General features: G+C 51.0%; 1 protein-coding gene across 1 annotated transcript in view; it reads left to right on the top strand.

Annotated features, from left to right (window-relative positions):
- The first annotated feature begins 8,065 nt into the window (after nt 1-8,065).
- PC (pyruvate carboxylase) overlaps nt 8,066-21,373 on the top strand; it is a 104,770-nt gene continuing 91,462 nt past the window's right edge. The window contains exon 1 of the mRNA XM_036763086.1: nt 8,066-8,197. The gene's annotated coding sequence lies outside the window, so the exon portion shown is untranslated. The remainder of the gene's footprint in view (nt 8,198-21,373) is intronic.

Raw genomic sequence — 21,373 nt, 5'->3', positions numbered from 1 at the left:
CCAGATTTGAACTCAGGACCTCCTGACTCACTGCGCCACCTAGCTGCCCCTTAAGGAGTACTTTGTAATTGCATCTCTACAAGTCTCTTGTGTGCTTTGGTAGGTCCATTCTCAGATATTTCAGGCATTCCGTGATTATACGAGTGCCTCTTAAACATAAACCATTTAAGTGGTAAAGTATTAATAATCAATCATAATGTTTAGTCAATAGGCCTACTATGCACCAAGCACTGTGCTCACTGCTGGAAATATATAAAAAGGCAAAAGATAGCTGCCACCCTCAAAGAACTTACAGTCTAATGAGGGAGACAAGTAAACAAGTATGTACAGGCTAGACAGACCAATACTGGAATAATCAAACATCAGAATTACTTAATAGAAAGTAAAAGCAGGCATAATCAAAATATCACAGTCCACCCATGTAAACCTAGGTCAGGCTTCTCCATCAATGTATGCAGCATCCATACAGGAAAATAGACATGCACTTTCAGGAACCTAGCAGGGAGTCCAATAAGTGGGAAAACCTAGGTCACCTGGTTGTACCCAGGATGACTCAGAAGTCTGGAGGTCTTGATATCCTGGGTCCTTTTAGATACAATCTGCACCACATAAAGCTACTTCTCTGCAAGCTGCTCTCCTATTGGGCAAAGCCTTTCCTTTTCTGCTCCTGAGCAGATAGAGCAGTGGTGAGCTCTTTTGGTTCACAGCCACCCTTAACAGGGCATTGAGAAAGTGTTGTGTAGTCATGTAGGAGTTACACCAGGTGGCCTCTGAAATCCCATCGAGTTCTGAGATTCTGTGGGTACAAACTATAGATTGGACCCTCTGTACCCAGTGGGGATTGTCACCAGCCTTTCCTACCGTAGGATCCTGCTGTCTCTGATCCCAGCTCTAGGTCCCACAAGACAAACAGGCAGAGCAGAGACACTGACTTCTCTGAGCAAGTAAACTGATCAGATTAGCCAGTTACTTAGCAGAGCAGCCTGGAAAGGGCCATCAGGGGGTTTGAATTGACAGTATGTGGGAAGATAAGGTTCAGAGGTCTGGTTGGCTTCTGAAGCTAGGGAATCTGGATAGTTAGGGACAGTATGAAGGCATTGGAGCCCTCCTGATGACAGGAACATTATGGAAGATTTCAAAAGGAGAAGACAGGACTGAAACTTCCTCTACCCATTTTTCACCAAGATTAGCTCTGATCTCTAGGCACTGAGTACTAGATTCTCAGACACAGGAAAGAATGGCCTCAAGGCCCAGACTTCAAAGTCTGGAAAGAGAGCAGAGGCAGGGCAAGGTGTGGAAATACACTCATACAGTAGGAATGCGATGTCATCAGAAAGAGGGAAGAAGCCAGCCAGGTGAGGTACAGATCCTATGACTGAGAACTGGAAGGTTCCTCATCGATCATCTCTCCCACCTCCCCCTTTTTGCAGAAGAAGAAACTGATGCCCAGAGAGGTTAAATAACTTGACCAAGGGGGCACAGGAAGGAAGCAGTAAAGTTGGGATTGAACCCAGCATTTTGAGTTGATTCCAACCCAATGTTTTTGCTACTCTCTTGTACAGTGTGTGGTATCACCCACATGCTCTTTGAACAATACCATGCCCTGGGCAAAAGGCCTCATGGATGGGCTCCTGGTAGAGCGAAAATCTGGGAACTGGTTTATCAGAAAAAGAGAGACAAAGGGAAGGAGAAAGAAGGGAGGGGAGAGACAGACAGACAGGGAGAGACAGGGAGAGAGACAGAGAGAGGAGAAGGAGGGAGGGACAGAAGAAGAGAGGAGAGAGGGAGAGAGATGGAAAAAGAGAGAAAGGGAAGAAAAGAAAAGGAGAAGGGGGAGAGATAAAAGAGGAGAGAGGAGGGTGGGAGATGGACAGAGAGGAGGAAAGGAGAGAGAAGAGGAGGGAGGGGGGATGGAGAGAGAGACAGAGGGAGGAGGGAGGGAGGGAAAGGCAGAGGGGGAGAGAGACAGAGAGACAGAGAGAGACAGAGAGAGGAGAGAAGAGGGAGAGAGAAGAGAAGAGGAGAGGGAGAGAGGGACAGAGAGAAAAGAGAGAACAGAGGTGGGGTGGGTCAGGGAGGAAGGGAGACAGAAAGAAAGGGGCCGGAATTGGTCACTTGCTGAAACGCCATATGTTCACATCCCAGCTCCACCACTTAATACTTAGGCGACTTTGGACAAGTCTCTTGCCTTCGCGGGTCTACAGTTTTCCGATTTATAAAATGAGAAGATCAGGCTAGCAGAAGTCTGTCCCTTCCAGCTCTAAATCTCTGGTCCTTTGATAGAGACCTGAGCCAGGGACACAAGAGGGAGTTGGAGGAGGGGCTCTGAGGCAAGCCCCCAGGCCCGGGATGTTGGGTTGTTCTGAGGTAGCGGGTCTGCTCTAGGATCTGGGGCGGCCCAGGCAGGGAGGAGCTGACGATGCTGGGTGTCAGCCAGCATTCTCCTGTGCCCGTCCGATGCCCTGGGGGCACTTGCCTCATTCTTCCTTCTTCTCCTCGCCCCCTCCCAGCTCCTCCTGACTGTGCCTTGGCCCAGGATTAGCTGTGTTTGTAAAATTGCCAACCCCGTGACTAAAGAGGGGCTTCTGAGCAGCTGACAGGCTGGTGTGAAAGGAGGGGAAAAGGAACCTGGGGGCAAGGGCAGGGGAGTGGGCCTCTTGTTCAGTCTCCATCCACAATCCAAAGAGCATTATCCAAGATCTCTTTGGGGCCGGGCACAGGGGAAACAGACACAAGGAAACACGAAACCTGCAACCAAGGAACTGATACTCTGCCATCTGTTCTCACCCGATTCTAATTCCCAGATCCAGCGCTAACCCCAAGCACCTACAACAACCCTTGGCACTCAGTAGGTGCTTATTAATATTTATTGAGTTGCCAGCAATACCAACTAGCTCCAGAGAAGTATCTTGGAAGACCTTACAGAAGTATGTCACCTACCTCAAAGGTGACACACCAAATTCTCCTTGAATTATTTTGAATATACTTACACATGGCTACAGAATGTGGATAGAATGTAGACCCTGTGATGGCAGGGGCTATTTCGATTTTTGTATTTTTATCTCCAGCACCCAGTACAGAATCTGGCAGATTGTAGGTACTTGCTAATTTTGGTTGGTGGAATTGAATTGAGAACCAAACCCTTGGCTGCCTTTCCAACCTTATCTCCCATCACCACCCCCTGCTCTTACATTCACTGTCCCAGGCAAAGTGATCTACCAGCCAATCCTAGAAGAGGCCACTCTGCTTGGGAAGAGGCAGCTGATGGTTGGGGACTTGGGGTGGCAGGCAACAGAGGCCTGGGATTCCATCTCTGCTCAGATGTCCAAGCCTATTGCCTTCTCCCCTCCTATCCCTAAGGTCTATTATCTAAATTCTCTCCCTTTCTTTGAGGGCAGCTAAATGGCACAGTGGTTAGAGTGCCTGGCATGGAGTCAGTCCTGAATTCAAATCTGACCTCAAAACTTCCTGAGTGACCCTGGGTGAGGCCCTTAACCCTGTTTGCCTCAGTTCCCTCCTCTGTAAAATGGGCTGGAGAAGGAAAGCACAAATTGCTCCAGTGTCTCTGCCAAGAAAACCCTGAACGGGGTCATGAAGAGTCAGACGCAATGGAAATGACTGAACAACAACTCTTCCTTTGAGGAAGGTGACATACTTTCTGTAAGGTCTTCCAAGATACTCCTCTGGAGCTAGTTGGTATTGCTGGGCCTGGAGTCAGGAAAATCTGAGTTAAATAGCCTCAGACACTTAGAATTATATATACTGGCCTGTAGGCAAGTCTCTTTACTTCGGCCTCAGTTTCCTCATCTGTGAAATGGGGGTCATAGCATCACCTACTGCTCAGTTGTTACGAGGCTCAAATGAGAAATCTTGGGAAAGTTCTTTGCATGCTTTACAATGCTGTATGAATGTTCACTGTTCTCATCCTCCTTCCCCTCTTGAAAAGCTCGCTTTCCCTCAACAGGTGTTGCCAGAGTAACTTGCCTGATCTCGCCGGTCTCTCCAGCATTGTCACTTCCTCAGTGGACGAGCAATCGTTCAAGGCTGGAACTGGGACCTTTCTCACTTTTGAGAGGCCACTGTGTTAATGAGGTTTTCACACGACCCCAAACAGCCCGAAGACTCTCGGCGTGTTTGGGGATATTAATTTCTCGCTTCTCCGGCTCTCTGTCCCCACTCTAGCAATCTGGCAACTTGATATAGTGAGATCAGCCATGTGTTGTCATCAACTCCCCTTACAAGCACATGGTTCAAAAGACTCAAAGAACAGATGGGTTTATTTAGAGGTCAGGGGAAAAAAAGCAGCACCCTTACGGTGCTCACGGAAAATACTGATGCCGTCCAAGGGGGCAACAGGTCCTCAGAGCCCTGTACCGCCTCGGTCACTCACAGTCATGGTAAATAGGACTCCCACCATGCACAGGTCTTGCCAAGTTCTTCATCATGGTATCTACTAACACTGTCCACAGCTGCCAATAGGCAGTTCCTGTAAGGCCTCCAGCAGGGGGCGCCATTATCACACCTCCAGGACTCCCATGGCCCAGCCTATAGTGTCACGGGCCTCTGCTCCTCCCAATGTTCCCTTCTTCAGCCTTCTGGTTGTCTTGTCTTTGGTTCTCCCATTTCCCATAGCCCACGGCGGGGACACGTCATCTAGGGTCCTTTTTGTAAGAGAAGAGACTTCCTGTCTCAGTCAGGACAGAGACAGCTTTTGCAAAGTACTCTACAAATGTTGCCTCATTTGAACCTCACAACAACTCTGGGAAGTAGGTGCTTTTATTATCCCCACTTTACAGATGGGGAAACTGAGGCAGAGCAAGACATTAAGCATGTGCCCAAGGTCACACAGCTAGTAAGTGTATAAGGCTGGATTTGAACTCAGATCTTCCTGACACCAGGCCTGCTGCTCTATCCAATACACCTCTGCCTGCCTGAGGTAGAGGAGAGTTATCTCACTGCTGCAGAGGGAGGGAGCATTTCAGAGTTTCCCAGTGAATGTAGCTCAAACTGGGTGGCTAGGTGATGCAATACATGGAGCAGCTGGGGTTGGTGGGAATCCACACTGTCCCGCCATCATGTTGCTGCCTGCCCTTAGAGCACCCGTATTGTGTTGGAAGCCCCCCCCATTTGTCTCCCAAGTCCCCACACTCCTCCTGGGCTCCCTGCTCAGGTAACCATGCCCACATTGTACCAGGAAGAGAAAGAACAAAGACTGTGCTTGCAGCCCACCTCACCCAACCCAGAGATTCCTGGTCCTGGTACAGCCTTCTCAGCCTAACAGAGAGTTGTTAAATAGGTGATGAATTACTGAAAAGAAACATTTTTCTTGTCTCCTGGTCCCACACGTGTGAAAATCATGGGAGCTAGAGCTGGAGTGGCCCTTAAGCATGACTTGAAGTCAGAGGGCCCAAGTTCAAACTCATCTAGATACATTGAGCTGTGTGATCTTGGGCCATGCCTTCGACTTTCTGGGCCTCTATTTGCTCACCTGTACCATGGCCCTGTAACAAGGCCCCTTCCAGACGTGTCTCTCAGAGTGGCTCGGGGCCCACGGGTGACTCACCTAGCCAACCTGAGGTCAAACATGAAATTAAAAGCTGCCTCCCCACTCTTCTGTTCCCGGCAGCACCAGGTGTGGCTCACAAGAACACCATTTCCCCAAGGAGACCTTTGCAGGGGCCTCCTGGGGTTTGTAGTGTTTGGCAAGCAGCCTCCAAGGCCGGGAGGCAGGAACCTGGCTCAGCCACAGACTCCTTTTGGAAGTTTGAAGGAGGCCCTGGCCCTCTCTGGCCTTGATCTCCTCCTTCCAGGACACAAGGAGGTTGTCACTCCAATGAAGGAGGCTCTCAGAGGCTGGGCTCACACGTGTTATCACCATCTTATAGCACAGACAAAAGACCTGTCAAGGTCACCGCGAGTAAGGTGCTGGAATAAGGATTTGAACCCGGGACTCTTGCCTCTGTTTCGATCCACCAGGACCCTCGGACAGGCCTGGATTAGGCGCCAGGACACAGGGACCGGGGGAACGGCAGGGGCACCAGACCCTCATTTTGTCCAGCTCCGGGGGAGAAAGTCCCTACAAAGACCAGAAGGCATCGGGGGCTCAGGCCCAGTGAGAGCTTGGTCAAGGGGGAGCCCCTCCCCCCAGTCTGACTGGGGATTGGAAGGGCTGGGGGCGGTCACAGGGACTGAGGGACAGAGAGGCAGGGAAGGTGAGCTTGGGAGGAAAGCGGCCTCAGGCCCCCCCCACCCCCCACCACGAGGGCCATTTCTCCTCTCCCCAAGAGTGGGTGAGCTCAGCAGCTCCCTAAGGTCTGGTGACCCCGTCCCTCCCCAGCCACAGCAGAGCATTGGTTCTCCAGGCCTACTGTCTCCCCTTTCCTCTTGGCTTTCCAGAGGCGCCCAGCTAAGAAGCCTGCCAAGCCCTGTAGAGCGTGGGTTATTTTAATTCCAGTCAACAAGCACTGAAGTGCCTACTACGTGCCCGGTCCCACCCCTCAAGAAGGGGCTGAGAGCGCGGGGCCGGGTGACCCCATTTGCCTCGGTTTCCTCGTCCGAGTATCTTTGCCAAGAAAGCTCAAGTGGAGTCACGGCTGAGACTACTGAACAGGACAGCACCCGTGTGCATTATTTGCACAAAAGCTTTGCGGGGAGCTGGAGGCTCTATCTCCCACGTCGCGTCGCGGAGCCCTGCACATCCGTGGAATTCTGAGATGCCTCGAGGCCACCCTGGGCGGGTGGGCGGAGGTGAAAAGAAGCGGGAGAGGCCTTTTGAGAAGCTCCCCGAGGCGGAGTCCGGGGCTGGGGGCCCCCGGGACTTGGGCTCTTCCAGCACGCCGGCGCCCAGGAGCCTCATCCCTATTTAATCCAGCCCCACCAACACTGGTCACGTAGAGCTTAGGGGCGAGGCTTGCAGGTGAGCTCGCCCGGGTCTGCCACGAAGGCGCGTTGTCTGCAAACGTCAGCCTCCGACTCGTCCGGGCACTAGCTGCGAGTTTTAACCGCCTTGCCCCCCCGTAAGTCAGAGGCAGGATTTTCGAACCCCGTCTAGCAAGATTCCTCAGCAGGATTTCAAGGCACTGTGAGCAGATAAGAAAATAATGGAGAGCGAACTAACGCCGGGGACGGTGGGGGCGGGGACCAGGAAAACCTCCCAGTGGGAATCGGCTTTAGAACTGAGCCTGCAGGGGAAGAGAAAGCGCTCCGAGAGGGGGAGGGGAGGAGGCCGAGCTCTCCGGGCCGGGAACAATGCGGGTGTGAGGGTGTATTTGCATAATGCCTGAGGGGAACTTCTCTCCCCAGCACCTGGAGATAAGACCTAGGTTCGCAAGTACAGGAAGAAAGCTCCCACGGCGTCGGGCTCGACCCTTTCACTTTACCGGGGATTCGAACCCAAGTCTTCTAACTTAGTAGTGAAGCATTATCGTCACCAGGAGACAGAAGAGCAAACAGCTGCAGAGCGGCCGAGTGATTTGTTACTAGAAGTCCCTTCGCCGCTCTGTGCCTCAGTTTCCCCATCGGTAAAGCACCCCCCCACCCCAGTTCCGACGCTTAGTTTCGAAGGCAGCGAAGCTCTCTGCTCCGCCCCGCCCCTCCCCGGCTCCTCCTTTCGGACGCTCCCCTCGCAGCCGGCCGGAGCTTTCCGCTATCCCCGCCCCGCTGCGCCCTGTTATGGTTGCGGTTTTAAATGACACGTGCGGCTCAGATGAATGAACCCGAGGGTCCCACCCCCTCTATTAGCCAATCACAGCGAACCTCAGTCCGGCAGCTTCCGCCTAAAGAGGCGCCACGGCCGGCGAGGACCGGGGGCTCGGCAGCCCACGTGGGAGCCCGGGGCCCGGGAAAGGGGGCAGGCGCCAGGTGGAGGCGGGCCCTAGGCGCCACGCTGGCCATTGGCTGGGGCCGCTCGGGACGTGGGGGCGGGGCGAGCGCGCGGCGCCAAGGCTTAAAAGTGATTGACAGGCGGGAGCGGGGCGGGGCTGGCTCAGGGGCGGCGAGTGACGGGGAGCGCAGTCCAATGGCAGGAGGGGCAGGGCAGCGGCGCCCAATGGACGTCGACGGGGCGGGGCAGAGGTGGCAGCAAGTTTAGTTGCGCGGGGCCGCCGCGGAACTGTCAGTGGCGGCGGCGGCGGCTGGGGGCAGTGGCGGCGGCGGCGGCGGCAGCGGCGGCGGCGGAGGACTCTGGTCTGCGGCTGCGGTGAGTCCCTGGCCCTCTAGCTCCCGGGTCCCGAGCTCCCGGCTCGTTACCCCCCCCCCGCCCCCACCTCAGTCCCTGCCCCTCCCCGCCCCCCTCCCCCCCCACCCGCCCCCGCCCTCAGGGGAGCGCGCGCCGACGTTTATATAACGCGCGTGGAGGCGTGGACCCGGCGAGGCGGCTACGCACCCCCCTCCGGGAGCGCCTCACGTGACCCCGGTCTGTGTGTCTCCCCCCCCCCACACACACGTTGCTCCCCCCCCCCCAAGCCTCCACCGCGTCCTCTGACGCGTCTCTCAGTTTGCCTTTCTGTCACATGGACGCAGCGCGCTCGGAGCCTCCGCGTCCCGGTTTCACAGATGGGGAAACTGAGGCCCGGAGGGAGAGGACCTGCCTTAAGCCCCGCCACCGCCCCCCACCCGCGAGCCGCTTCCTAACTTATCCGAGCCTCACCTGTAAAATGAAGGGGCTGGTCCCCCAAGGAGCGTAAACTCCCCGAGGGCAGGTATCCCCTCCCCCAACAACGCCGCACCATCTGCTTGTCCCGGGAGCCGCGGGCAGGAAAGTACGGAGGGAGAAACTGAGGCTCCGCGGGGAGCAGGGTTACGAGGGCGTCTGTGCACATGAAGGGGTGCCCCTCCTCTCGCCCCCCCAAACCATGGAGCGCCAGCTCCCAGAGGCACCTAATAAATATGTCTCGTCCTCGGCTGCCCCCCCCCACTTCAGATCACTGGGGCGGGGGCAGCAGGCCTTTATTAGGCACCCACTGTGTGCCAGGCTCGGCTCCCTCTGTCCTGGGAACGCAAGGAGGGCGAAGCCGGCCCTGCCCTCCTGGGGTTCTCAGGCTGCTGGAGGGGAGCGTGCAACAATTGTGCGCCGGCAGCAAACGGAGGGATAGTGCATTGCGCTTAGCATGGTGTCTGGACCGCGGGTGCTTGTGGACTGAGGGACTGACGCCGAGCTGTGTGACCTTGGACTTGTCATTTCCTGGCCTTGGGCCTCAGTCTTCCTCCTGCCACCAGTTAGCCCCGGACTGGGCCAGAACCCCGGCTGCTTCCTCTTGGCTCTGTGATGAGGCGCTTCTGGGGGCCTTAGTGTGCTCACCGCTGGCCCTTAAGAGGACGCGCCCCATCCGCGCCTGAGTCCTCCATACTCCCCAAGCTGGTCCACCCAGGACCGGCTTAGGCTGCGCATCAAAGGCCATCTGCACGTCCTCGAGTGCCCCCGCAGGAAAGCTTGGGCTGGACAGAGGAGTGGCCTTGGAAGGAGGAAGCGATTATGAGGTGCCTACTGTGCGCGGCTGCCCACTCGGGCCTTGCCTTCTGTTGGTGGGAAAGAACACCCGCAAAGAGCCCAATCTGGGGTGTGCAAAGCACTTCCTAAATGTGATCTCCGGGGTCCTGACGGAAATGCAGGGAGGGAGGGGCCGCCTGGAGCCCGGTCACCCCGGGCAAGTCACTGAACTGATCCCTGCCTCAGTGTCCTCACCTGTGGAACTCGGGCAGCCCTTCCCGCAGAGTGTCTGGAGGCCTGAGAGCGAGTAAGGTGATTGGCGGGGCCACAGACATGCCAGCTGTGATGGTGGTTGTCAATGACAGCCCCAGTTTACAGATGGGGAAGCTGAGGCACCGAGCAATTTGGTGACTTGCCCAAGACCGGATCTGAGCGCAGGGCTTCCTGGCTCTAGGCCTGGTGCTCTGGGTCATGCTGCTCCTCTCCCCTAATCTCCTGGTCACTCCTGGAGTGATGGGGGCAGGGTTTGCCCCCATTGTGCCCCCCTTGTATCAGGGCTCAGATGCCTCTCCTTCTCTCCCTAGTTTGGATCCTCATCTCCTCTTGCCCAGCCTGCTCAGTGGCCTCTCCATAAACTGCCATGCTTGGCATTTGAGGCTCTTTGCTGCAGGCTGCCTTCTGCCCTGTCTCCTCTCTCTCCCCAGGCCAGCCAAGGTCTGGTGGCTGGAACATTCTCTCTCAGCTTAGAGTTTGTTGCTTTCTTCAGAATTGAAGCTCCTCTCTCCGGCATCAGCCCCGTTCTACCCTCCTCTGTCTCTCCTGGGCAGCCTCCACAGTCTCCCATGCTTGCCTCCTCTGTGCCTTCTCCTCTCTCTCTGGTCTTCTCCACCCACTCTGACGGCTTCTCCTCAGTCTGTGCTGTAGGTTCCTTTATGCAGGAAGGTGTCCCCCGGGCTCTGTCTTGGGCCCTCTTCTCCCTCAGTACCCCTTCACATGGGCCCCGTTATCATCCCAGCCCCACACTCATGATTCCCGCCCGACCGTCTCTACGGACCTCCAGCTGTGCATGGGATGTCTTCAGCCAGATGGCGGGCACACACCCTAAACCCATCGTGGCCCAGACGAGATTTCTGATTTTGTACGCAAGCCCTCACCTCTCTCTGATTTTCTGCCATTTTTCCAGTGTCCCAGATTTAGGATGTAGGCATGGCGTTCTCCTCTCACCCATTTCTATGTTTGTGACACCTCTCTCAGCCTCCTTCTCTCCCCTGTTGTGGCCCCCACCCTGGGGCAGGCCCTCATCACCCACACCTGGACTGTTGCAGTGGCTGCTAGGGCATCCAGTCCATCCTTCGCTCAGCTAGCAGAGCAGTCTTTCTGAGGCACACTGACCAAGTCCCCTGCCCCTCCCAGTGAAATTCACTGGCTTCCTGTGGTCGCCAAGAGCAAGCAGAAAATCTTCCAGAGTCTTTCCTAACCTGCCCTGCTCCCTCCGGCTTCTTCCACTTCTCCCCTGACTTTCTGGGGTGGATTGTTAAGCACCTACTGTGTGCTGGCCTCTGTGCCAAGCTCTGTCCATACAAAAAGAAGCAAAAGGCCCTGCCTTCCAGGAGCACAATCAACATGCAAATAGTTGGTGCAAACAAAATATAGATGAGATCTATGTGAGATAATTAAGGGAGGAGTCCCAGGCCTTGAGGGAGGCCGGGAAGGTTGGCAGAGATGGGGAGGGGGAGGTGTTGGCGGGTGGCCTGGATCGGGAGCAAGGAGGGGCAGGGCAGGGGCAGAAGGGCAGCGTTCTGTATCCTGGAGGCCATGGGGAGCCCCTGGGGGCGTTTGAGTGAGACAGGTGACTCAGACCCCCCCTCGCCCCCTTCCCAAACGGAATTTCTCTCTACTTTGCTTTTATAAACGGAAGCCTGTTTGCTGCGGCAGGATGTAAACTTTGAGGCTGGTTTTCGTCTCTGGGTCTCCAGTGCCTACAAGCGTCTAGCAGGTAGTAAGGCACTTGGCATTTGTTGACTGAATGATAGAAAGTTTCGTTGAGAACAGTTCCTTTGGAGCGTGCCAAGGTGCATCTCGGCTCAGCAGGAAGGCTGAGGAGTCGGGTCGGCTCCCCCCCCAGGCCTCACTGCCTCTGCTCGCTCTTGGCATTCCCAGGACTCGATGGAGAAATTAGAATCACCCTTTCTTGTCCCTTTAAAACAGGGCTCTGTTTCCTGTTGGTCAAGGTCCGTCCTTGGTCAGTCCCTGAGGTCAGCGGGCCTAGCCGAGGCCTGCCCTAACCCGCCCTCTACGTGCGCTCACGTTCGTGGGCCTCAGCTCTTCTAATGCGCTTATTCCACTGAACCTCTAGTGTCCTTCGAGGCAGGTAGTGACGGCGTTATTACCTCTATTTGACAGATGAGGAAACTGAGGCCTGTGGTCAGTCATACGGCTGGGAAAGGCACGGAGCAGCATTTGAACCCAGGGCCCCCCCCCATTTCACAGATGAGGAAACTGAGGCCCAGAGAGCCTCGGTGACTTGGCCATGGAGGCGGTAATGCCAGTAGCTGTATTTTGACTCAGGCCATTGTAATTCACTGCCTCTTCTGACTTTGGGTGCAGCATTTTCTCTCCTGTGCATGCTGCTGTTGTAGGTGGGAGGTTTGGGGTGAAAGGGGCCCCTTGTTCCTGGTCCTTTACTTAGAAGGAACAGGACATTTGGCCCACAGCTGGCACCAGTGGGTGGCAAGCTAGCTTCCCTTTAGTTCAACAAATATTTATCCAAAGTCTACTACATGTAAGGCCCTGGGCTCAGTGCTGGGAACACCCAGAGCCCGCCCTGGTACAGAACTGGCATCTCAGAGGGTCTAGGGAATAGATGGTAAGGCAGGACAAGCCCATATGCACCATGAGGGCCTGGTGAGACACTGCACTGCCTTCAGTGAGGGCCGTCCCTGGAATCTGGTAAATGCCAGGAAAAGATCCCTCTGTGGTCCTGAGCACCAGCTGCACCTCACAGGTCTCTGTCTAGTGACTGAGGGCCTTGAATGCTGGGCCAAGAAGTTTGGGCTCTAGCTTATTCTTTTAAAAATTATTTATTTTTAGCGTTCATTTAAAAAAAATTTTGATTTCAAAATTTTTTCCCTCCTTTCAGTCCCTCCGCCACCCCTTGAGAAGGCAAGCAATATGTCAATTATACATGTGAAATCACGCAAAACATTTCCCTATTAGCCATGTTGCAAAAAAAAAAAAAGAAAAGAAAATGAAAAAAGCCTGCTGCCATCCACACTCAGAGCTCATCAGTTCTCTGTGGAGGTCATCAGTCCTTCAGAATTGCTGCAGATCACTGTCTCAGCAGAGCAGCCAAGCCCTTCGCAGCGGATCACCCTTACAGTGTTGCCGTTGCCGGGGAGATTGCTCTCCAGGTTCTGCTCACTTGGCTTCGCATCAGTTCGTCTAAGTCTTGCCAGGTTTTTCTGAAATCATCCTGTCTTATGGCAGAGTAGTGTTTGATCACAGTCACATGCAGCAGCGCATTCGGACGTTCCCCGACTGATGGCCATCCCCTCAATTGCCAGTTCTTTGCCACTACAACAGCAGCTTCTACATGTGGGTTCTTTCCCCCTTTCTTCAGTCTCTTTGGGATGCAGACCTAACAATTGGTATTGCTGGGTCAGAGGGTACGCACCATTGTATAGACATTTGGACATAGTTCCAAACCGCTCTCCACGTTGGTGGGGCCAGCAGTGCATTGGTGTCCCTGCTTTGCCGCATCCCCTCCAGCATCTGTCATTTTCCGTTTCTGTCGCGTCGGCCAATCTGACAGGTGTGAGGCGGTACCTCATAGTGGTTGTAATTGCATTTCTCTAATCAATGGTGATTTAGAACATTCTTTCATGTGGCTGTTGATAGCTTTGATTTCTTTGGAAAAGTGCCTCGTGTAGGCTTTGATCATTTATCTGTACCTTCTTAGAGATAATAAGAAGCTTGATGGCGTTTGAGCAGAGAGATGACATTGGTTTGGCTGTGGTGTGCAAGGCAGATCGGGGGGTGTAGAGACCAGCATCAGGAAGACCAGGTGGGACACTGTCCATTTTCTGTGATGAAGAGCCGGATGTGGGCGTCAGCCGTGGGTGCGCCAAAGCGGAGCAATCCCAGGAACCTTTGGGGAGGGGCACTGGGACTCAGCGACTCCCTCCTTGGGTGGTGAGGGTGACTTTGCTTTCCCTTTTTTCCCTTGTCATGACGACCTTGCTTTTCCTCTGGTCAACGTTCTTCTTGACACATTATTATACAGTGTCCTAAGCACATTTTAGTTTGGACATTTCCTGGTGACGTCATCAAAGGGGACACGGATCATCACCTCTCTATCAGCAGCGCAGAGCCTTGAGGGAGGCCTTAGCCTCCTGAGGCGCAGTCTCTCTCTCTCTCTCTCTCTCTCCCTCTCCCTCCCTCTCCCTCCCTCCTCCTCCCTGTCTCACTGTCTCCTGACACTTCCTTCGGCCTCTGGGGAACTCGCCATCATTATTTTTATTACACTCTTTAAAAAGAAGACCCCGGGATTTGGATCGTCCCACTTTGCAGTCGTCTTGCAGCTCGTGACCATTTCCTTGACCTGTCCCCACTCGTCCTACAGGTTACGGGACTTGGCTGACGCTTGTCAGGTGCTGTAGAGAGTAGCAGCAGCGGCGATCGTTGGGATGTGTCCTCCAAAATAAATAACAGGCACGACGAGCCAGAGTTAGTCTGTGGCCTCCCAAGGGTCTGTGGCCTGCAGGGATCCACATGTCTGTGGCTTTGACATCAGTGTCCGGGCTGCCCTCCCAAAGGCTTCTCTGGCTCCTCCTCCTGCTTGGCTCCGAACGGCTGGCCATACATCTGCCTCTCCCATAGTCAGGCGTCTTCCTGTTGGTTCTGCTAAAGTGAAATCAGGTTATAGCTCATAACGAGTCACTCTGTGCTTAGGTCGTTCGGGGACTAGAAAGGAGGTCTGAGATGGGCCCTTCCCTCCAGAGATAACATCCAGAATCTTTGTAGGGCCATGTGCCCAGATAAGTGATGTAGATGGAACCCTGGAGGAATTGAGGGGCCGATGGGCCGGGAAAGGGGCCTGGAGCCAGGGGGCCTGATGATCATCACAACTGCCCTGGGTGATAGGTAGCTGCAGGGAGTTTTATTTTAACTGACCCATGTGCTGAACTCTGGCTGTCCCAGAAACTCTGACTCTTAGGCAGTTGCCTGGGGCAAGGAGAGGTGGGGCCTTGCCCATCAGGGCTCCCAACCCCTAAGCTCAGAAGAAAGACTCAAACCCACAGCTTCAATACAGGTCTGCTTTCTCTCTGTTATGGCATGATGCAGTTTATGTTACAGGCTGGTACCCTCATCTTACAGGTGAGGAAACTGAGGCTGAGAGACATGAATGTCCATGAGCCCCCGGAGCAACTGAGTCAGTTCTGAGTCAGGATTCAAACCCAGGAGGCTTCGGCAGAGATTCAGAGACAGAAATGGGCCTCAGATGGGGAAATGGAGGTCTGTGCAGGCTTCAAGTCTACTGCTCCTTCCACTCCCCCAGGCTGGTCTAAAGAATGGGGATATTTTAGCCAGCCAGTGAGGGCTTTGGAGGGGCCGTGTGTGTGTGTCTGTGTGTGTGTGTCTGTGTGTCTCTCTGTGTCTTTGTGTCTGTGTCTCTTTGTGACTCTGTGTGTCTGTGTCTGTATCTGTGTGTCTGTGTGTGTCTTTGTGTCTCTGTATGTCTGTGTGTGTGTGTGTCTATGTCTGTGTCTCTGTGTGTCTGTATCTGTGCGTGTGTCTGTGTGTGAGAATGTGATCAGGAGATCAGTGATGTGATCAAGCGGAATCAAGACTGTATAATCTGATTTTTTTCTTCTTGTGCCATCCCTTAGAGTGAGGAAGAGGGTGACAGTTTTTTTCCCCTTCCTATTTCATGGAGCTTAGGAGTAATACATTAATAACCACTTTCATTTATATATATCAGACTTGCTGTTTAAAAGAACTTTTGTGTCTGTTGCTTCGTTTGATCCTCACGGCCATCTGGAAGGAAATTGAGGCCTCCCCCCAGTACTGGCTCTTCGGGATCTCGTCTGCTAACATGAAGGTCATTAATGTTCAGAGGGGGAAACTGAGTCACCAAAAAAAGTACCTTCAGTTCCTAGTACTATTGTTTAGTACCCCGCCCCCCGCCCCATCCTCCACCACATGCTAAGTCTTCATCATCCTGAGGAGCAGAGCCTGCTTCTGCCCATGGCTGAGAAAGGGCCACCTGTGAATTTGGTTTTGGGGTTGGTTGGGTTTTTTGGAGAGGGGCGGCCCTAGCCCCACACCTGGTTACGTTCTAATGACTTCTTTGGTTCCCTCTGAATCTGAGGATGGTTAGGAGACAACCAAACCTGGTCAAACTACAGCCTCAGCACCTAAATTAATGTACGTCTTCAGTGCTGTACCACCCAAACTACCAAACAATGATTTTACAGAGCTGGATAAATAATAACAAAATGCATCTGGAAGAACAGGAGGGCCAGAATGTCTAGGGAATTAATGAAAAGAAATGCTAGGGAAGATGGCCTAGCCATACCAGATATTAAACTGTACTATAGAGCAGCAGTACCTGGTGCTGGCTAAGAAACAGAGTCATGGATCAGTGGAACAGGATAGGCACGCCAGATGCAGTAGTTAACAACTATAGCAATCTACTCTTTGATAAACCCAAAGAATCCAGCTTCTGGGCTAAGAATTCACTATTTCGCAAAAACTGTTGGGAAAATTAGAAAATGGTAGGGCAGAAACTGGGCATAGACCAATATCTTACACCATATACCAAAATAAAGTCAAAATGGGTACATGATTTAGGAATAAAGGTTGATACTATAAGCAATTAGAGAGAGCAAGGAATAGTTTACCTATCGGATTTATGGGAAAGAGAAGAATTCATGACCCAACAAGAGACAGAGAGTGTTAGAAAATGCAAAATGGATAATTTTGATTATGTTAAATTGAGAAGTTTTTGTATAAACAAAGCCACTGCAACAAAGATTAGGAGGGAAGCAGAAAATTAGGAGAAAATCTTTACGACTAGTGTCTCTGATAAAGGCCTCATCTCTAAAATATACAGGGAACTGAGCCAAATTTATAAGAATACAAGTCATTCCCCAATTGAGAAGTGGTCAAAGGATATGAACAGGCAGTTTTCAGAGGAAGAAATTAAAGATCTATAGGCATATGAAAAAATGCTCTAAATCACTCCTGATTAGAGAAATGCAAATCAGTCCTTAGGTACCACATCTCTCTTGTCAGATTGGCTAACATGACAAAACAGGAGAATGATAAATGCTGGCGAGAATGTGGGAAAATGGGAACACTGTTACATTGTTGGTGAAGTTGTGAACTGATCCAGCCATTCTGGACAGCAATTTGGAACTATGCCCAAAGGGCTATAAAAATGTGCATACCTTTTGACCCAGCAATACCACTTCTAGGGCTATGTCCCCAAAAAGATTAGACAAGTGGGAAAGGGACCCATATGTACAAAAATAATTATAGCGGCTCTTTTTGTGGTAGTAAAGAATTGGAAATCAAGAGGATGCCCATCAATTGGGGAATGGCTGAGGAAGTTGTGGTATATGAGTGCAATGGAATACAATTGTGCCATAAGAAATGGGGAAGCTACGGACTTCATTATAACGTGGAATGACGTATACAAACTGATGCTGAGTGAGGGGAGCAGGACAAAGAGACCATTATACACGACTATAGACACACGGTATCTGTTAGGACTAACTTTGATAGGCTTGACTCTCACCAATGCAGGGTTCAAAGACAGCTCCAAAAGACTCGTGATGGAAAAACTGTGCACATCCAGAGAAGGAATCATGGAGTCTGAATGCAGATGGAGGCAAACTTTTTGCTCTCTCTTTTTTTCCCTTCTTTTTTGGTTTCGTTTCTCCTTTCTCATGATTCATTCCATTGCTTATAATTCTCCTGTAAAACTGGACTATTATGTAAAGAAGTTCACTGTGAAGGTATATGTAGAACCTACATTGGATTACATGCCATCTTGCGGTGGAGGGGGGAGAGGGAGGGAGAGAAAATTTGGAGCCCAAAAACTTGTGGAACTGAGTGTCATAAACTAAAAATAAAAAAAATAAATTTATTATTAAAAAAATACAGCTTCACCAGCTGGGCACGGAGCAGGGTCGAGATGAGGCAGGGAGAAATCCATTCTGACACTTGTCATGGAAGACATCTGGAAAATTCCCCATGCCCTATGTCTGCTGAGTCACGCCTTTTCCTGTTGTTGGCTTAGCTGCTGCGGGGGTTACTTGGAATAGGCTGAGTGTGTGTAACTCCTTGTATCATCTATCATGGGTCAGCCGTGCCCAGGGCTCAGAAAAGCCTCCAGTCCCTTTCTGACCAAAGAATTACCAGGCTGATGGGACTTCAGATGCCCAGGCCTGGCTCATTGGACCCTGAGAGATGATTTGGGACCAGGTAGCCCACCTGCAGGGGCAGGCTGGCATAGCAGAAGGGGCCCTGGCTTCAGTCAGGACCTGACCTCCAGCTCTGCCGCTGCAGCCTCAGTTTCTCTTTCTGTAAACAGAGGTGGTTGGAGATGGTAGATGATCTCTGATCTCCCTAAATCCTCTGACTATAGGCTCCTCAGCTCCTTGAGACACACTCCCCTTAATTTTTTTATTAGTTTATTTTTAATTTTCAACATTCACTTCCATAAATTTTAAATTTTCTCCCCCTCCCTCCCATTTCCCTCCCCAAGATGGCCTGCAATCCGAAATAGGCTCTACATATACATTCCTATTAAACATATTTTCACATTAGTCATGTCGTATAGAAGAATTCTGATGAATTCCCCTAAATTCTTTTTACAGATGCTTAGCAAAGGAGGTCTCTTAGAGTACGGTGAGTCTTTTGAAGGCAGGATGATCCATGGACTGGGACTTTCCAAAGGGGTCTGTTGGGTCTTTGTGTGTGACCAGTTAAGGGAGGCTTAGTCAATGGGAAGAGAGTGGTAGAAAGTGATAATCTGGGCATTTCTTCTCTCCAGCTGATGTGGCCCCAGTGGGGGGAGAGGGAAGCCCTCCAAGCCCCCTGAGGGGAAGAGGAGGGCCTGGCTTTTCAGGGCCCTTCTAGCCTCAGTTCACATCCTTTCCTCATCCCTGGCTCTCTGTTCATCCTAGCCCAAGGCAGAAGAGGACATTGAGGCCTCCCTTGGGGAGGTGTGGGAAGACTGCTAGTGGAGGGGCAAGAAGGGTGCCAGAGAAATAACTCGTACCTTGTAAAGAGTGAATAAAAAAAGAAATTCAGAAGAGGCCTCTTCAGCATCTCAGAACATCTTCAGCGTTCCTCTCATGTATGGCAGGATAGAAATCTCTGCCCAGAAGGCCAAGCTCTGCTGAACAAAGCCTCTAGCTCTAGCCAAACCTGCTTTCCCAGAATGCTCAGGGAATTAGATTAATGGGGAATAGCCCAGGAAATCCTTTTTTCTTTTTTACGCTCTTTGAAAATCTTGGTAATGTGTATTCCTGTACTTTCCTGCCTTCTTCTGGTACTTTCTAGCTGCCATAATCTTCAGGTCAGAAATTTGAATTGTCCTAGTGACTGCAGTTATTCTGAACATCCATTCTGAGGGTAGAAGGGAGATGGGAAACCACACATGGCCTTAAGGCTGCAGGTTCCCTGCCCCTGAGATGGAACGTTTGGCCCAAGTCTGTATTGACGTTAGGGTGGAATTGAATGCAAAAGTATTTTAAGTGTTTCCATATGTTCTGAGCGCTATGCTAAGCATTTGGAAATACACAGAAAAAAGAGGCCTGGCCCTTCTCTCAAAGAGTGTATATTCTGATTGGAAGACAGGTCAGCCACGGGGCCCACGGATTCTGAGGGCGCCCAGCCAGGCACAATGGCAAGATAGATGATAGGACCAAATGGTCGTTAGGTCCCTGTCCACAGAACCTTTCATTGTGAGCTGTCACTAGGGACCCGGGGGAGCCTGGGCCTCTGACCTTTGGGAGAAGGGCTGGGCTCTGGGCAGCCAAGGCTTGGGCTGGAGTCTTTGAATAAGCCCTTGTTGATTGTTCAGAGGGATCCCGCCTTCTCTCGGCTCCAGCAGTGGCAGACTCCTGGGCTCCGCTGGTCTGATTAGGACATACCCTGGAAACTGGTTTTTATAAAGGAAGCCCGTTTAGATATAGGTTTCTTTGGGATTTGTTTCTTCCCCTGCAAGTTGCTAGGAGGAACTGGAAAATCCTGGTTAATTTAAGTTCTTCTGTACATCCTCTCTTTACTCTCATCCCCCAATCCAATTTCTCTTGTTCCTATCAGAGAAATTTAGTCATATTGGTCTTCATTATTTTTTAAAATAAGTTTTTAATTGATGTCTTTTTTTTTACATCATCATAATTTCCCCCGGTATCCCTTCTCTTCACTCTTCCAGAGAGCCACCCAGTATAACAAAGAATATTTTTAAAGGTTTAAAAAAAAAAAAAAGAAAAGAGGAAAAGGAAAAAAAATCACAACTGATTAATACATTAATGCCTAGTGTGGAACAGCTGTGGACCACTCACCTCCACAAAGGGGGAGGTTGGGAATGTCATTTCCTACTTCCAAGTCATGATTTTTCTTTATAATTTTGCAACATTCATTTCTGATTTTTTTTGCATATGGTTCTTTCTTTGCATTTCCGTTGTTGTAGTTCCTCTGCATCAGTTCATAGAGCTCTTTGTGTATGTTAATCACACAGATTATTTCTTAGAGCACAGGAGCATTCCACTCTATTTATGTACACACTTAGTTTAGCCATTCCCCAATCAATAGACTTCGACTTTGTTTACAATTCTGTGCGATCATGAAAAGTGCTGCTACAGATATTTTGGCATATGTGGGGATTTTCTTCTTATCAATAGCTTCCTGGGGGTATTAGGTTGTAATGGAATCTCAGAGTGTAAGTGTAGGGACACTTTAGTCACTTTATTTGCATAATTCCACATTACTTTCCATAAGAGACCAGTATGCAGTTCTACCAGTGTTGTTTTAGTGAGCCTATCGTTTCACAACCCCACCAACACTGACTATTGCCATCTTTTGTTTGTGTTCTTTGCCATCTTGCTGGTTATGAGGTAAAACCTCAGAGTGGTTTTAATTTTCTTTAGACTTCTTATTAGTGACTGGGAGTATTTTTTCATGTGGTTGTCAGTACTTTGCATTTCTTTTGAGAACTGTTCATATCTTGGTCTCTTACCAATTGGGGAATGGCTTTGTAGAAGCTGTTCAGTTTCATGAAACCAAAGTTATATATTTTATCTTTTGTAAATGCCTCTATCTCTTGTTTGGTTAAGAATACATAAACTTCTATACAGATAAAATTAATGCATCTATTTTAAGAAGGGAAGTAGTTAAATGGAAAAAACATCTTTGTGTCAAATTTCTCTGATAAGGGTTTGGTGTCCAAGACATGTCAACAGTTTGCATATAGATGCATACATACACGCACGCACGCATATACGTACACCCTCACATATATACACTTTTCTCATAGCTGTGAGAGGTCTCTGGTCTGCTTCTCTTCTAGTATTTTCCAGTATGATCTTTAGTATTAAGGTCGCATATTCATACGGAAAGTCTTGGGGAGGGTAGTGTAAAGGGTTGATCTAAACCTAATTTCTGCCAGACTGCTTTCTAGCCTTCCGAGCAGTTTTCTTTTTCCTTTTTTAATCCCATAGGAGCTGCTTGCCAAGTACTTTCTGCTTTATCGGACACTGGCTTTTGGGTTCCATTGTTTCTGCTTCTTGTCTCTTCTGTTCTGCCGAGCTCGAGCTCCCTGTTTTTTAGCCAGTACCAGATTGTTTGGATGGCTGCTGCTTTATCAGAGTTTGAAGCCTGGAGCCTTGATTTTTAAAAAAGATGTCCCTGTGATAGATCTGTGGGTGTGGC

Source organism: Trichosurus vulpecula, chromosome 6 (assembly GCF_011100635.1).
Source record: "Trichosurus vulpecula isolate mTriVul1 chromosome 6, mTriVul1.pri, whole genome shotgun sequence".
In the NCBI taxonomy this organism is placed as follows: domain Eukaryota; kingdom Metazoa; phylum Chordata; class Mammalia; order Diprotodontia; family Phalangeridae; genus Trichosurus; species Trichosurus vulpecula.
The sequence above is the reverse complement of the archived record's forward strand: the minus strand, read 5'-3'. Positions and strand labels throughout refer to the sequence as shown.